This window comes from Somniosus microcephalus, chromosome 25 (genome assembly GCF_052327205.1).
Source record: "Somniosus microcephalus isolate GS21.2 chromosome 25, FLI_Smic_1.0, whole genome shotgun sequence".
Taxonomy (NCBI): Eukaryota; Metazoa; Chordata; class Chondrichthyes; order Squaliformes; family Somniosidae; genus Somniosus; species Somniosus microcephalus.
Genome location: NC_141011.1, coordinates 10,791,118 through 10,809,337, shown reverse-complemented (window position 1 = coordinate 10,809,337; position 18,220 = coordinate 10,791,118).

Here is an 18,220-nt window from a genome sequence, read left to right as displayed (position 1 = left end):
GTATGTTGGCCTTCGTAGCGAGAGAGTTCGAGTACAGGAACAAGGATGTCTTGCTGCAGTTGTACAGGGCCTTGGTGAGACCACACCTTGAGTATTGTGTGCAGTTTTGGTCGCCTTATCTGAGGAAGGATGTTCTTGCCATGGAGGGAGTGCAGCGAAGATTCACCAGGCTGATACCTGGGATGGCAGGAATGACGTATGAGGAGAGATTAGGTTGATTGGGCTTATACTCGCTGGAGTTTAGAAGAATGTGAGGGGATCTCATTGAAACTTATAAAATTCTAACAGGACTAGATGCTGGAAGGATGTTCCCGATGGTCGGGGAGTCCAGAAGCAGGGGTCACAGTCTAAGAATAAGGGGTAAGGCATTTAGGACAGAGATGAGGAGGAATTTCTTCACCCAGAGAGTGGTGAACCTGTGGAATTCTCTACCACAGAAGGCAGTTGAGGCCAATTCATTAAATATATTCAAGAAGGAGTTAGATATATTTCTTAAGGCTAAAGGGATCAAGGGATATGGGGAGAAAGCAGGGACAGGTTACTGAATTTGGATGATCAGCCATGATCTCATTGAATGGCGGAACAGGCTCGAGGGGCCGAATGGCCTACTCCTGCTCCTATCTTCTATGTTTCTATGTTTCTAACTGCTCGCACTCTCGCCTCGGAGTCAGAGGGTGTAAAATTGGGATTGGTAGCGCCTGATTTTTCAGCGCTAGGAGTGCCGTTTTGGTTCCAAAATGACGTCTGTGGCCTGTGCGCACACTTGTGGGGCGAATCGCGCTGGACGCCATATTGGTGAGGGCGTTAGCGTGCGGCCAGTGAACGTTCACCGGAAGTATACAGAGCAGGCAGGTCATGACGTCACGCTGATTTGACGCTAGCGGTGCCATTTTGGAGCTCAACGCTCCGCTAATGCCTTCCCTTAACCTCACACACCTGAACACATGTTCTGCAGCAGGAAGGGGCCCCCCACCAGCGCTACGTAAAGGGATCATCACCAACTTACAGGTTAGTTGCTGGTTGATTTCTACTGGCTGCTGCTACGATTCTACAAGTGTTTGGTGCTTTCTATAGTTGTTTCAAGTTGCCAAAGTCTACAGGGAGTGGTGTGGCAGGTGCTGAAGGACTTTTTGCTGACTTCAAGGCTTCTGCACAAACCACTTGCTGCCAGACATGGTGCACTCTTAGGAATTCCCCTTGGAATACAGCAAGACTGGGAAAATGAAGAGAGGGCACATAGAGCAGGACAAGCTGCTGGAAGAGGGAGGAGGAGGAGGAGAAGGAGAAGGGCACACTGCAGGAGGCTGTATCCACCCAGGGTGTTCAGGGAGCAATTCTCCTAGCTGAACCTCAGTGAGGAACAATGTGTGAGATGTCTGCGCTTCACTAAGGACGTTCTCAGTGAAATCTGCCACCTGCTGCAGCCACAACTGCAACCTCAGAGCAGGGCAAGGACAGCATTGCCAGTGGCCGTGAAGCGACCGTGGCGATGAGCTTTTATGCGTCAGGCTACTTCCAGGCTGGAGCTGGAGATATTTGCAACATCTCGCAATTTGCCGTCCACTGCTGCTTAAGGGAGGTCACTGAGGTTCTCTATTCCAAGATTCCAGCATGTGGCTTTGCTAGGATTGCAGGCTTCCCCGTGGTGCAGGGTACCATTGACTGCATGCACATCGCTTTGCAGGCACCACATGTCAACTCTGCCATACAACAGAACCGAAAGGAATTCCAGTCCCTCAACGTCCTGCTTGTGTGAGACCATAGGCAGTGCATCATGCAGGCCAATGACCAGTATCCTGGCAGCAGTCATGATGCCTTCATTCTTCGGCAGTCTGCTGTGCCATCTGCATTTGAACCAACACGGCAAACCAAAGGGTGGCTACTGGTCGACAAGGGTGATACGTTGACGACCTGGCTCATGATTCCGGTGCGCAACCCACGCACATATGTGCAGCATTCATACAATGAAAGCCATGCTGCCACACGAAATGTGATAGAACAGACCATTGGAATCCAATGCTTCCACTGTCTGGGCAGCTCAGGAGGAGCCCGGCAGTACTCGGCAGAACAGGTGTCAAGGTGCGTGGTGGTCTGTTGCATGCTGCATAACCTCGCCACCATGAGGGCACAGCCCTTGTCACCAGTTATACGGCAACCAGCTAAGGTGGAGGAGAAGGAGGAAGGGAGGAGACAACCTAGACAGCCCCTTTCAGCCCAGGCTGTCCGTGATGAACTCATCCAAGTACGATACGAGTCACCGCAACCCAATTCCCCAGTCACCAACAATCCCACACCTTACCTTCCCTCTGTCACTCACCATCACAGCGTCGCTTGGCCACAATGCAAAAATAAAAGCAACCACAAAATAAACATTCCAAATCAAATTTATGAATCATGTCAGGCCATACTGCATACAAATGACAAATAATCACCCTTGTGCATTCCCTTAGTGCCTGTCTTCAGTGTGCCTCTGCCTGTGCTAGTGCTCCGATGCAGCGCTACCCCAGTGGCTACAGCATGGCTGGTGGAATGCTGCTGAGTTTCAGTGGAGGAGACTGCAGATGGCCTTGGAGGATGACCTCAAGTAGCTCTGGGTCTTGAAGGCCCGGCTACCGACTGCACCATCTTGGCATGTGTGGCAGCAGTCCGGGCTGGCCGACAGGCAACAGCAAGGGCACTGGCGGAGCGGCAGTGGTGGGAGGATGAATGCTGTCACCCTGAGAGAGGACAGCAGGGTCGGACTCCACGGAGCCGCTGCCACTCCCGTTTGCAACCATCTTCAGCCAGAAGCGCCGAGTGAATGATTCATATCAGCCTCCTCCTGAGGTCCCCGCCATCACAGAAGCCAGTCTTCAGCCAATTCGATTCACTCCACATGATATCAAGAAATGGCTGAGCGCACTGGATACAGCAAAGGCTATGGGCCCTGACAACATCCTGGCTATCGTGCTGAAGACTTGTGCTCCAGAACTAGCCGCGCCTGAAGCCAAGCTGTTCCAGTACAGCTACAACAATGGCATCTATCCGACAATGTGGAAAACTGCCCAGGTATGTCCTGTCCACAAAAAGCAGGACAAATCCAATCCGGTCAATTACCGCCCCATCAGTCCACTCTCAATCATCAGCAAAGTGATGGAACGTGTCATCGACAGTGCTATCAAGCCACACTTACTCACCAATAACCTGCTCACTGGTGCCCAGTTTGGGTTCCGCCAAGACCACTCGGCTCCCAACCTCATTACAGCTTTGGTCCAAATATGGACAAAGGAGCTGAATTCCAGAGGTGAGGTGAGAGTGACTGCCCTTGACACCAAGGCAGCATTTGACCGAGTGTGGCATCAAGCAGCTCTAGTAAAACTGAAGTCAATGGGAATCGGGGGGGAAAACTCTCCACTGGCTGGAGTCATACCTAGCACAAAGGAAGATGGTTGTGGTGGTTGGAGGTCAATCATCACAGCCCCAGGACATCGCTGCAGGAATTCCTCAGGGCAGTGTCCCAGGCCCAACCATCTTCAGCTGCTTCATCAATGAACTTCCCTCCAACACAAGGTCAGAAATGGGGGTATTCGCTGATGACTGCATGAAGGGATAATGACTAGTCCTAGCCCCTTTAGGGCTACCCCAGATCAGGCGTATTCCCCAGACGTTCACTTTCAACTAAAGTTAGAGGTAGCCGAATCCTAAAGATGCTTAATTGGGTCTAAAGGTCCAGACTATCTCTCCCTAAAGGAAAGGAACAACCTGAAGAAGTTACCGTCCTCCAGATAGCACTTTTAATAAGTTTAGCTAGACTGTAACGTTCCGGATATTATGGGAGTCCGGAAAACTCCTCCAGAATTTTGCAACTCCTCACCAAAGAGTGTACAGAGATTGAGTTCAAGAGTTTGATACAGAAGTACTATGTGAGACAATTCTAAAAATATATAGATTTATTAAAGAACCGACATGCAGTTTACAGTTGATGATTCAACCGCAACATTAACAGTTCCAAATACAAAAAGCTTACAATTCTATTATCAGAGATCCTTATTCTCAAATCTTAACTTCGCTAGTTTTACAGTTCTTAGTCTTTATTCCAGGATATCCACCAAAATCAAATACAATACCTTAATCCCCGAGATACAAAGAGTTGAAGACTTACAGAGCTTGCCTCTGAGGCCTGAGAATCGCTTTTTCCCTTTATAGCAAATCAATCATTCCATTTGAAAGTTCAATTTTTATACACTTTTGCCGTGGTATTTCCTTTGAAGTTTTCTGCTGATGTAAGCTAATTATCTCTAGTCATTTTTCTGCTGACCCCTGCTATTTTGACAGTTAGATCAGCTGGTAGCATTAAGAATCGTGTCTCTACCTTTAGGTGTTCGAAGCTTATCATAAAAACGGTATGGAGCAGGTGCATCTATTTGATGTAATTTTTACCAAGGTCTTCTATTTGTGTCTTTTTACGATGTGTAAATTAAAAACACCTCAACCGGGTGCACCATTGTGTTCTTTCCAAGGCTTCAGACTATCGGGAACCTCCAACCTCCTGTTTCAATAAGGTTATTGATTCAGTGTCAACAACTTGTCTTATCTCAATAGCCTGTATGCTGTTTACAGCTTCTCCATTGCTCGCCAAGGCTTCTTTGGCAGCACCTCCCAAACCCGTGACCTCTTCCACCTAGAAGGACAAGGGCAGCAGACACATGGGAACACCACCACCTCCAAGTTCCCCTCCAAGTCACACAACATCCTGACTTAGAAGTATATCACCGATCCTTCATCGTCGCTGGGTCAAAATCCTGGAACTCCCTCCCTAACAGCACTGTGGGAGTACCTTCACCACACGGACTGCAGTGGTTCAAGAAGGCGGCTCACCAACACCTTCTTGAGGGCAATTAGGGATGGGCAATAAATGCCGGCCTTGCCAGCGACGCCCACATCCCATAAAAACAAATTTAAAAAAAGTTGGCCACCACTTCCATACTGGAAAGGATGGGCTCCAAGTGCTGTGCAAAGCCTTTGCCAAGTTGGGGCTGGACTCCTCCATGCTCCTTGACATTGAACGCAGGCTTTCTGGCAGGCCCCCTGATGCGCCAAGCATTTTATTGTGCCTTCTTCTGTAGCCCACCCCATCAAAGTGCTCATCTGAGTCCTCTGCAACAGAACTCATGTGCGACCTCGCCCTCTGGCAAGCTGGCACCTGTGCTATCCTTAAACCCCAGGCCCTGTCATCATCACAGTCTTCTTGCTCTTCCTCCACTGCCTGGCCAGGTTGCGCTTCTTGGGTTTCTGAAAGGAGAATGGCACAAGGGTAAGGTTGTGATGGGCGGGAGCATGGAAACTAAGAGGTGCATGCTTACATCATCTGCGGCTTGTAAATCAGAAGAGATTGTGGGGTGAGGAGGAAGTGGGATGTGACAAGGAGGATTAGATTTGAGGATACTGTCATCTTCAATTGATCCAGCCCCACCGCTGGCCATGGACTCAGCACTGTTCATCCCAAAAATGGCCAGCACTGTCTCCTGCATAGGGGTTAGGCCATGCAGCAGTCTCTGCTGCCTCCGGCTATTCGCCACCAAGTCCTGCAAGAGAGAGGGAAATGTATCAGTGAGTGTCGTGCAATCTGTTTGGGTGATGTGACTGTTATGGTTGAATAGCTGGCAGTGTGTGCAAGCTGTGAGATGTGGGTGTGAAGCTTGCAGCAGTGCGAAAAGTCTGAGGGTGAGGTGAAGCGATGATTGTTGGGTATAAGTCGTGTTTGGTAGAGCTTGTTGGTAGGTGAGTGATGGGAGGGTTGTGCATTGAGCAGTGGCTGAGGCTAGTGGTGCAGTTGGTGGGATATGGCATATGAAGAAGAATTCACTGATCTTGACCACTCGTGTGAGGCCATTGAGCTTCTTGTGGCACTGAATCCATGTCCTCGGGGCATGATGCCTGGCATTGATCTCCATGGCTATCTGCTCCCACTGCCCTCTGGAGGTCCTCCTTCCATGCCCCCCCCGCGGATACAGGACATCTCTCCTCCCCTTTCCACCTCCTCAACCAAGACCTCTAGTGCGGTGTCCGAGAACCTTGGAGCCCCCTCTCTCCCCTGTTGTGCCATTCCTCACACTTTCCAAATCAGAATCTTATCAACATTGACTCCCAGCACCTGCTGCAGCCACAATGCACCTCCCCTTTAAGAGGTGCAGGCTAGCTTTAAGCAATGAAGGCGAGCTTTAACTGGTGCTAGTCTCTCACGATATTGGCCCCCTGCTGATGCATCCAGCCAATGAGCACCGTGGTTAGCACTGGCTGAGCGCTAAAATCATTTAAATGAGCGGGTAACACGAAGATCCCCGCGTCTGTTTTCAAGGGTTATCGAATTTAGCAACCAGAATGTCTTTGGTTTAAGCCTCACTCCAGAGACTTGAGTCCATAAATGTAGGCTGAAACATCAGTGCAGTACTGAGGGAACGGTGCATTGTTGGATGAGATGTTAAACCCCTGTCTATCTATTCAACTAGATGTAAAAGATCTCGTGGCACTATTTTGAAGAAATTCAAGGAGTTATCACTGGTGTCCTGGCCAACATTCATCCCGCAACCAAAATCACGGAAAGAAACAGATTTGAGGCTATTGTGACTTTGTGCGATAATGTAACACGTGTGATAGCAAATCAGCAGCCTATTTGGCATCTCTCCTGATTTAAATTCGGCCCACCGTGCCTGTGCCAGCTCGTTGAAAGAACTATCAACTCGTCCTAGCCCCTGCTCTTTCTGCATTGCCCTGCAAATTTTTCCCTTTTCAAATATTTATCCAATTCCCTTTTGAAAGTTACTATTTGAATCTGGTTCTGCTGCCCTTTCAGGCAGATCACAGCAACTCGGCGTGTAAAATAAATTCTCCTCATTCCCTCCTGGTTCTTTTGCCAATTACTTAATAAAAGATCCCATGGCATTATTTCAAAGAGCAGGGGCGTTCTCTCCGGTGTCCTGGGGCCAATATTTGTCGCTCAACCAACATAACAAAAACAGATTATCTGGTCGTTATCACATTGCTGTTTGTGGGAGCTTGCTGTGCACAAATTGGCTGCTATGTTTCCCGCATTACAACAGTGACTCCACTTCAAAAAAGTACTTCATTGACTGTAAAGCGCTTTGAGACGTCCGGTGGCCGTGAAAGGCGCTATATAAATGCAAGTCTTTCTTTTACTCTGTGTCCTCTGATAACTGACCCACCCGCCAGTGTATACAGTTTCTCCATATTTATTTTATCAAAACCCTTCATGATTTTGAACACCTCTATCAAATGTTCCCTTAACCTTCTCTGCTCCAAGGAGAACAATCCCAGCTTCTCCAGTCTCTCCACATCACTGAAGTCCCTCATCCCGGGTATTATTCTGGTAAATCTCCTCTGCACCCTCTCCAAGACGATCCTGGCAAAAGAACTGCAAACACGACTGCACGCAGACAATCTCAGACCTCCATGTGTAAGTGGGTTACAGTCTAACCCATTTCAAACTTCATTTTGATAGTGAACTCACTCAATTCCTACACACGATGCAACACTGACTCAACAAGGCGATTATAAAATGATGTATAAAATTATGAGCGGCCTAGATAGAGTGGACAGAAAGGACCTATTTCCCCTAGCAGAGAGGTCAATAACCAGGGGGCAGAGATTTAAAGTAATTGGTAGAAGGATTAGAGGGGAGTTGAGGAGAAATCTTTTCACCCAGAGGGTAGTGGGGGTCTGGAACTCACTGCCTGAAAGGGTGGTAGAGGCGGAAACCCTCATCACATTAAAAAAGTACACGGATATGCGCTTGAAGTGCTGTAACCTACAGGGCTACGGACCAAGAGCTGGAAAGTGGGATTAGGCTGGAAAGCTCTTTATCGGCCGGCACAGACATGATGGGCCGAATGGCCTCCTCCTGTGCTGTAACTGCCTATGATTCTATGGCTTGAGAATCAAGGCTCCTGCATTCACCTTTAGAGGTGTAGTACTGGCTAAAACTTTTATTTATTTTTATTCTGAAACACTTAAGGGCAATGTTTAACGTTCTTGACCCCGTGTGTGACCCTGTGACAGCGTGGCCCCGTACATCTCTTGTTCTAACAGAGGATCTAACTTCGGAGCTTTGTGCATCCAGATGTTATACAAAAGGCCACTAGATGGCAGTATTAGAGCTGGTAACAATACGGACCTGCTCGAGGTTAGTGTTCGAAGAGGCAGGATAACGAGGGAAAAAAACCTTTACAGCATCAGCTGCTGATTTAACCTTATTCCAAGCATTCTGCCCTGTGCAAAAGTGTAGTAACTGTAATGTTATTTTAATGCTCACTGCGTACATAGAAACATATAGGAACATAGGCCATTCAGCCCCTCGAACCTGTTCTGCTAATCAATTAGATCATGGCTGATCTGTACCTCAATTCCAATTACCCGCCTTTGCTCCATATCCCTTGATACCCTTAGGAAGTGTTTAGTTATGAGAGTGGGGCAGGTTTGATGGGCCAGCTGGCCTGTTATAAGAACATAAGAAATAGGAGCAGGTGTCGGCCATTTGGCCCCTCAAGCCTGCTCCGCCATTTAATGAGATCATGGTTGATCTGATCTTGGGCTCAGCTCCATTTCCCTGCCCGCTCCCCATAACCCTTCACTCCTTTATTGTTCAAAAATCTGTCTATCTCCACCTTAAAAATGACCCAGCCTCCACAGCTCTCGGGGCAGAGAATTCCACAGATTTACGACCCTCTGAGAGAAGAAATTCCTCCTCATCTCAGTTTTAAATGGACGACCCCTTATTCTGAAACTATGCCCCCTAGTTCTAGATTCCCCCACGAGGGGAAACATCCTCTCTGCATCTACCCTGTCAAGCCCCCTCAGTATCTTATATGTTTCAATAAGATCACCTCTCATTCTTCTAAACTCCAATGAGTATAGGCCCAGCCTGCTCAACCTGTCTTCATAAGTCAACCCCTTCATCTCAGGAATTAACCTCTTAAACCTTCTTTGAACTGCCTCCAATGCAAGTATATCCCTCCTTAAATAAGGAGACCAAAACTGTACGCAGCACTCCAGGTGTGGTCTCACCAATACCCTGTACAGTTGTAGCAGGACTTCCCTGCTTTTATACTCCAACCCCCTTGCAATAAAGTTCCTACCCGCCATTTTCCTACGGTCCGACAGTGACCCAAGAGCCTGACCTTGTTGGAGTTACCAAGTTCGGGCAATCTGCACAATGATGGTGGGCATCCATGCTAGCATTGCCGCACCTTGGCCGCTCTCTAGGTGGGTGTGGGGGGGGGGAAGAGGTGGAGAGACGTAAGGGGTTGTCTCGCCGCTTGTCTGCAAAGCCGGCGAGCCTGACTGGGGAATTATTCTGGGAAGTACTCTGAGATCTCCACCGTATATGGGGAGTGCTGTATAAATGCATCTTGTCCTTGCTGCTGTTGTAGTCTTAAACTGGGCCAAACAAAACAAAACAGAACAGGGATTTTGCAACCTGATTTGCTGCAAGGCCACGGAAAGCCAGACAGTCTGGCTGCAAACCATGTGGGTGACGAGCCACCATCGTCCCATGTCTACTCCCATCTTTCTAAAAACAAGTGCAACTTCATCCCATTGGAATGACTGGAGACTTTGTAATCACAGAGCTATGGGGCATTTTTGACCTCATTCTCTAAAGACGGTCTTGGTAAAGGGTGGCACAATATTTCTTTTGTCTGCAAAGCTCACGAGTAATGGGTTACTCAGAATCCCTTAAAAAAATCACATTTTAAGGCCCAAATTTTCCTCTGCCATTGCGACAATTTCCTCGGGCTCACCTTTTGCATTTGGCTGGAATCCAAACTCAGTTTTCGCTTCTTAATTACGTGCTTACGTGAGGAGCCCATTAGGCTTCATGAGATCTGGTCTATTCGGATTGTTTCAGTGGCTCCCCATGTACAAGCCCCAGATACTCCGCTGATTCACAATCAGGTCACATCAGAAGGGCCCGTTCATACCTCGGGTTCACTGCTCCCATGACTAATTTTGTTGTGAAATTTGTATTTCTCCAGGTGAGGGAAGTTTGAGTTAGGGAGCTAAACATTAGGGTACCCTAACCCTAACCTATTCTAGGCACTCAGTGCCGGCATGGTTAGAGGTAGATTGGGGGTAGATTTTTCATTGTTGTGGAATTTGGGCAGATCTTTGAGATTGCGCGACCTCTAACCCCATAAAGAAGATGCGGTCCTGACCCAGTCCACCTTTGGTGTTGTTTAGGTCAATTTGGCCTCCTTGATCTCACCAGCTGGGGCCGGCGGTCGAGATAGTCTGCGGCAGGCCTGCCCTGGCATGGTGCTGCCAGCAGCCCCTGGTGTTGCCTCTGAGCCAACAGGCACCCCAGCCCCAGCCCCAGAAGTGAAGCCATTGCTGCCACCATCAGCCATCCCATGGTCTCTCCGCGGGCGATCGCCAAATCTCAGTGCTTTGTGCCATTGGTTACTAGGAACCGGAATGGGACTTAGGGTTGCCTATCCACCAGGATTGCCCTGGAGTCTCCAGGAATTGAAGGCTATAATCTCCAGCACACTGCTGCCAGCAACGCAGGACCAAAATCACAGGGGCAATAAAAAAAATTGTGTTTAAAAAAAAAGAATTCTTTGAGCACTTTAAGAAACATAGAAACATAGAAGATAGGAGCAGGAGTAGGCCATTCTGCCCCTCGAGCCTGCTCCGTCACTCAATGAGATCATGGCTGATCATCCAAACTCAGTACCCGGTCCCTGCTTTCTCCCCATGCCCCTTGATCCCCTTAGCCTTAAGTAATATATCCAACTCCTTCTTGAATATATTTAATGAACTGGCCTCCACTGCCATCTGTGGCAGAGAATTCCACAGGTTCACCACTCTCTGGGTGAAGAAATTCCTCCTCATCTCTGTCCTAACTGGCCTACCCCTTATCCTTAGACTATGACCCCTAGTTCTGGATTCCCCGGCCATTGGGAACATCCTTCCTGCATCTAGTCTGTCCAGGCCTGACAGAATTTTATAGGTTTCGATGAGATCACCTTTCAATCTTCTAAACTCCAGTGAGTACAAGCCCAATCGACACAATCTCTCCTCATACGTCATTCCTGCCATCCCAGGTATCAGCCTGGTGAATCTTCGCTGCACTCCTTCCATGGCAAGAACATCCTTCCTCAGATAAGGCGACCAAAACTGCACACAATACTCAAGGTGCGGTCTCACTAAGGCCCTGTACAACTGCAGCAAGACATCCTTGTTCCTGTACTCGAACCCTCTTGATACGAAGGCCAACATACCATTTGCCTTCTTAACCGCCTGCTGCACCTGCATGCTTACCTTCAGCGACTTGTGCACAAGAACACCCAGGTCTCTTTGCACTTCCCCTTCTCCCAATCTATTGCCATTCAAATAATAATCTGCCTTCCTGTTTTTGCCACCAAAGTGGATAACCTCACATTTATCCACATTATAGTGCATTTGCCATGTTTCTGCCCAATCACCCAACCTGTCCAAATCTTATTGGAGTTTCACGACATCCTCCTCACAGCACACACGCCCACCCAGCTTTGTGTCATCTGCAAATTTGGAGATACTACATCCAATTCCCTCGTCCAGATCATTAATATACATATATAACTTTTGTTCCTTAGTTATAAAAATATCAGTCATGGGAATAAAGGCTGTATGACTGACAGTCCAGAGTCATCCAGTTGGGCAACAAAGAGTTCATTTGCTTTCCAATTGGCTGGGAAGGTGGTGTATCATGAGGATGGACTTGTTGGCCGACCAATAGCGGGAGGGTAGGGGCGGGGCGGTTGGAGGCAGACGGTCATGTGATGAAGCCTCCAGGTATATATCCAACCAGAGTTGGCAACCCTATTGGGACCGCCCAGATTCCGCTCACCAGGACCATTCCAACCATGAGATGGAGGAGACTTTCATCTCTTCAGCTGGCACTGGTCCGATACCCAGCTCTCCTGGGGTGAAAGGTCAGTGTCCAACCCTTTGCGCCACACATTCCCCCTTTTTGTTTAATTTACTGATGCCAGCAACGAAATTAGCTTATATCATAAAGACATCTACACAGAATAAATGTTTCAGTCAGGCATCAACACAACAACTTGCAGTTATATAGCACGTTTCCCAAAGTACTTCACAGAAGTGTTACCAGGCAAAAATTGACACCAAGCCAAAGAAGTAGGCATGAGGACAGGCTGTCACAGTGGTAGGCTTTAAGGAGAGTCTTAAAGGAGGGGGGGGGGGGGCGGCGACATGACTGTCAGTCAGCCAGCAGCTTAACGGTTAACTCCGTGACATGATTTGACGCCATTATACAACCTACTTATTTCAATTCAAACAGCCAGTATCAAAATTGGTTTAATGATGGAATTTCCCAGGGATTGCCTGTGGTATTTTGAACATGCACCAATCACACATAGCATGCCTGAGTCTCAAGGGTTCCACGCAGTTTGTCTGTAGCGGCTGAGGAGTCTCGGCGAGGCGGTGCTCCCAGACATTCTATTTTCTCTTGTGGTCAGCGATGATGAGATGCCTTGCCTCCCGCGGCCTCTCCTGTTCCGTCACAGCCACCAGACCCAGAGGCAGACACAACAGAATTATCAACAGCAATCTTGGTTCGAAGAGGCATGGGCTTTCACCCACCCCCTCCCCACTCCCAATCTCAGGCTGTAGATTCTGGGGTCGGCCTGATAGAAAGAAAGACTTGCATTTATACAGTGTCTTTCAGAATCTCAGGAGGTCACACCTCATGTTACAACCAATGAAGTACTTTTGAAGTGCAGTTACTGTTGTAATTTGGAAACGCAGCAGCCAATTTGTGCACAGCAAGCTCCTAGAATCAGATCATCTGTTTTTTTAGGTGTAGGTTGAGGGATGATTGTTGACCAGGACAACTCCACTGCTCTTCTTCGAATAGTGCCACGAAACCTTTTACATCCACCTGAGAAGGAAGATGGGGCCTCGTTTTACTGCCTCACCTGAGAGGCGGCACCTCTGACAGTGCAGCACTCCCTCAGTATGACACTGGTGGGTCAGCCTAGATTACGTGCTCAAATCTCTGGAGCGGGGCTTGAACCCATGACCTTCTAACTCAGAGGCAAGAGTGCTACCCACAGAGCTCAACTAACGTCTAGCCTGATGGCCTGCACACACTGCTTACATGTGATGTGAGTCTCAGAATTACAGAACCACCTGGGTTCAAGCCACACCACACATGCTTCAGTTGCAGAGACTGTCGGCGCACAATATTTACACAGAGAAACTCCACTGTATAAACCTACAATAAATGTCCTTAATGGTGAGTAATTATTAAAGTGTTGCAGCTCTTGTCCAACTGCTCACTGATCTGAAGGGTTTTTATTTATTTTTCCCATTCAACTGCAGAGCCAGTCACTATCGTAAACTACCTTGTAGTCCTCTCGTCTCCAGACTCTCTCCGTTACAAGAGTCACAATGAGTCACCCTTGGCTCAGTGGGTAGCACTCTCTCGCCTCTGAGTCAGAAGGTTGTGGGTCAAGTTCCACTCCAGTGTAAAGTTCCCCTACGGAGACCAAAAAACAGCGTTCAGCAAGAAGGAGTCTGGGGGAACCGGTACGTACAGGCTGCTGTGTTTAAATGACCACAGAAGGCTGATGTGCCTCCTTGAAGAAAGAGTCTGACATGAACCACTTGGTAAAAGTTGAATACTTTTACTTGGAGCAAAACAGGGTCAGGCACAACACACTGAACAGCAATCAAATACTAAGAGACAAAGCTCACCCGGGTTGTGTTCGGGGTGGAGCAGTATTCTGGCATCAGAGAGAGAGAGAGAGAGAAAGGGAGCGAGAGAGAGAGACAGAAAGGAAGCGAGAGAGAGAGAGAGAAAGGGAGCGAGAGAGAGAGACAGAAAGGAAGCGAGAGAGAAAGGGAGCGAGAGAGAGAGAGAGAGAAAGGGAGCGAGAGAGAGAGAGAACGGGAGCGAGAGAGAGAGAAAGGCAGCGAGAGAGAGCGAGAGAGATGGCCTGCACACACTCTGTCTCTCTCTGTCTCTGGCATCTGTGTAGTTATTACTGGCTGTGGTGCCTTCATTACGCTAATTCTCTACCCTGAGCATAAGGTGCGGGCTCATTTTTACAATAGAAAGTGATGCCAGGTGATCGACAAGCATTAACCCATACAAGTTGGTTCCCCATATCTCCTAACTAGAAGGGGGCCAATAGAAGGCTACCAACAGTAGGACCTAGGGCAGGTGACGTTCATATGCCCAAAGGTTACTTCAATCCAAGTTGTGGGTCTTTGTTGGGCTTCTTTGCCAACCTCCCTCCCCCCTATTCTTTCCGACAACTGCGAATCATGTATCCATGTCTGTTCTCAGACATGAGTTTCTGTTAAAGCACTGTCTTCGCCAAGGCCTCTCGTGCTTATCGCTTCCTGGGAAGAAGCAGTTCGTCTTGTTTTCTCAAGTATCAGAAAAGGTTAAAAAAAAAATCTTATGCTACCAAAAGCATAATTAATTGATTATAGGTTTCTAGGTTTAATCGCATGTTACTGACTACACAATTTCCTGGTTAATATGATTGCCCAGAAATTCGGGTCTCCACGGGTGAGTCCGCACGGGATACTCACCCGTAGGCCCAATGGAAGTTTCAGTTTCCTGCATGCACTGCGCATGCGCGGGAAACCGGCACTTCCGTTCCCCTGAAAGAAGGGGTTCAGAGGTCAAACGCGTGCGCAGGAGAGGCAGCGCGTGCGCATCGAACTTATGATTCTTTTACAGGTTTTCCTGGGAGGGTAAGTCTCCAGGAGATACACTTTTAAAAAGCAGGCGTAAGGCCTGCTTTTTACAAGGTTAGTGGTGAATTAATTAAAATTAAAACATTTTTTCCACAGGTTTATTATTTTTAAATACTTTAAAGAAAGGTAAGTTTATTTTTAGCCCCGTTAGAAAATGTAATTAATTTTTTCAAAAATTTAAATTATTGTTTAAAATAGTTATTTCATGTAATTTATCGTTTATTTTAAAAATGTGATGGTTTTTTAAAAATGTATTTGAAGATTTAGTGATGTTTTGGGGCTTATAGTATTTATAAGTTTGACAGGTCTTCCTGTCAATTTTATGAATGAAGCATTCCCTGCTCCGATTGGCTCTCCATGACCCACGTGATCCCAGGGGACGCATCGAACTAACTGCGCCCCTGGGATACACAAGCACTGCGCGCCAGCAGTTGGAGGAGGCCCAGGATCGGAATCCCACGCGGGCCCACAGCTCAACGGCCGGCGCGCTAGGTAAGTGCAGGTCGAGGGCTTGCACCCGCGGGAAGCCCCCGACCCGAATTTCTGGGCCATTGAGTAACTCATTTGATTATTAATATAAAGTAGACATTTCGAGATAGTCTTTCCAGGGTGGAGGGGTTAATTTGAAATGGCTGCCGTAAGCCTCAGACCCCTTTCACCAGAGACCTGAGCACGTAATCTAGGCTGACACTTCAGTGCCTTACTGAAGGAATGCTGCACTGTTGGGAGGGATAATGAACCAAAGGCAGGTAAACAGAATTGAGGTGGCCATGATCTAATACAATGGCTCAAGGGGCTGCATGGCCTACTCCTGTTCCTAATGGTCCTATCTGCTTAGCATGAATGGGTTTACGATTCTGTTAAACCCTGGGTACAGAGCGAAGCTGCCCCATAGAGTCATGAAACAAAGCAAGAGAGAGTCAGGGAGAGGGATGGGCTAGTGAAAGAGAGAAGTACCACAGGGAACAGGAGGCCAATGAGTAAGCAACAGGATTGGCAATAAGAGATGTTGGAAAGTAAAATAAAAGAGGGTATCAATAAAGAGTAATCAAGAGAGCAAGAGACAGACTGAGCAACAAAGAACAAGGTGAGATTAGGAATGGGTACACCAGCCAGCTCCACTACCCCAGCCGTGTCTCCATTCTTTATATCTTGTGAGCCAAATCCATTCAACCATGAGAAGCAATACAATCAAACATATTTCTGTCAGCATTTGATGCCCAAACACATGGATTATGCAGTGAGGGAGGGTGGGGAGGGGCGGTGGCGCGTGTCACCGGATATAAACAGATCACTTGTATTTACATATAGCATCTTATCACATCCTCAGGACAGCCCAAGGTAGAGTACCGCTGAAGTGAAGTCACCTCAAGGTTCCACAAACAGCAAGTGAATGAATGACTGGATAACCTGCTTTTAGTTTTGCAACGACTGTTAGTCAGGACAACTCGCCAGCTCTTCTTCAAATAGCACCATGGGATCTAGTGCGTCCACTTGAGTGGGCAGGGCCTTTGTTTAACATTTCATCCAAAGGCCAGAGGAAGAGAGCTACAATGGGAGCCATGTGGATTGCAGAGCGAGAAGGAGCTGGGAACATGATTGATTCCCCCCCCTCCTCCTGAGGTAAGAACATAAGAAATAGGAGCAGGAGTAGGCCCTTCGGCCCTTCGAGCCTACTCCGCCATTCAATAAGGTCATAGCTGATCTTCGACCTCAACTCCACTTTCCTGCACTATCTCCATATCCCTTGATTCCCTTAGAGTCCAAAAATCTATCGATCTCAGCCTTGAATACACTCAACAACTCAGCATCCACAGCCCGCTGGGGTAGAGAATTCCAAAGATTCACAACTTTTTGAGTGAAGAAATTTCTCCTTATCTCAGTCCTAAATGGCCGACCCCTTATTCTGAAACTGTGACCCCGTGTTCTAGATTCCCCAGCCAGGGGAATCATCCTCCCTGCATCTACCCTGTTAAGCCCCTTAAGAATGTTATATGCTTCAATGAGATCACCTCTCATTCTTCTAAACTCCAGGAAATATATCACACAGAATCACAGAAACCCCACAGTGCAGATAGAGGCCATTTCGGCCCATCGAGCCTGCACCGACACATATTCCACCCGATCCCCGTAATCCCTACACCAACACATATCCCACCCTATCCCCGTAACCCCACGTATTTAATCCCCCTAACACTAAGGGTCAATTTATCATAGCCAATCAACCTAACCCGCACATCTTTGGACTGTGGGAGGAAACCAGAGCACCCGGAGAAAACCCACGCAAACACGGGGAGAATGTGCAAACTCCACACAGACAGTCGCCCGAGGCCAGATTCGAACCCGGGTCCCTGGCGCTGTGAGGCAACAGTGCTAACCACTATGCCACTGTGCTGCCCAGGCCTGGTCTACACAATCTCTCCTTATAGGACAATCCCGTCATCCCAGGAATCAGTCTGGTGAACCATCATTGCACTCCCTTATACCCTTTCTTAGGTAAGAAGACCAACATTTTATACAGTGCCCCAGGTGTGGTCTCACCAAGGCCCTATATAAATGCAGTAAGACTTCTTTACTCGTATACTCCAATACCCTTGTAATAAAGGCTAACATAACATTTGATTTCCTAATTGTTTGCTGTACCTGCATGTTAACTTTCATTGGTTCATGTACAAGAACACCCAGTGTGAAGGAATAAGCCATATTCAGAAAAGTACACCACTCTATGAAATATTCTGGCCTTTGAAACATGACAAACTGGGCTTGAAAATCTAAAAACCTAACAATGGAAAAGCTGTAAAAGCTGTAAACAGCATACAAGCTATTGAGATAAGATAAGTTGTTGACACTGAATCAATAGCCTCATTGAAACAGAAAGTTAAAGGTTCCTGAAAGTCTGAAGCCTTGGAAAGAACACAATACCATACCCTGTTAAGGTGTCTTAAACCAACACTTCAGAAATAATCACATAAAAATTAAGAAACAAATGCCTTCGTAAAAGTAACATCAAATGAAACACGGAGACACGAGTCTATGTTGCAACCAGTTGAGGTAACTAAGAAGACAATGGTGCACCCGGTTGAGGTGTTTTTAATTTACACTTTGGAAAGAGACACAAACAGAAGACTTTGGTAAGAATGACATCAAATAGAAACATCTGCTCCACACCGTTTTTTATGATAAGTTTTGAACAACTAAAGGTAGAGACATGATTCTTAATGCTACAAGCTGATCTGACTGTAAAGGTTGTAGGAGTCAACAGAAAAATGACTAGAGATAATTAGCTTACATCAGCAGAAAACTTCAAAGGAAATACCAATGCAAAAGGTATAAAAATTGAACTTTCAAATGGGAAGACAGATTCGCTTGAAGGGGCAAAGTGATTCTCGGCTTCAGAGGCAAGCTCTGTAAGTCTACAACTCTTTGAGTCTCGGGGATCAAAAAGGTA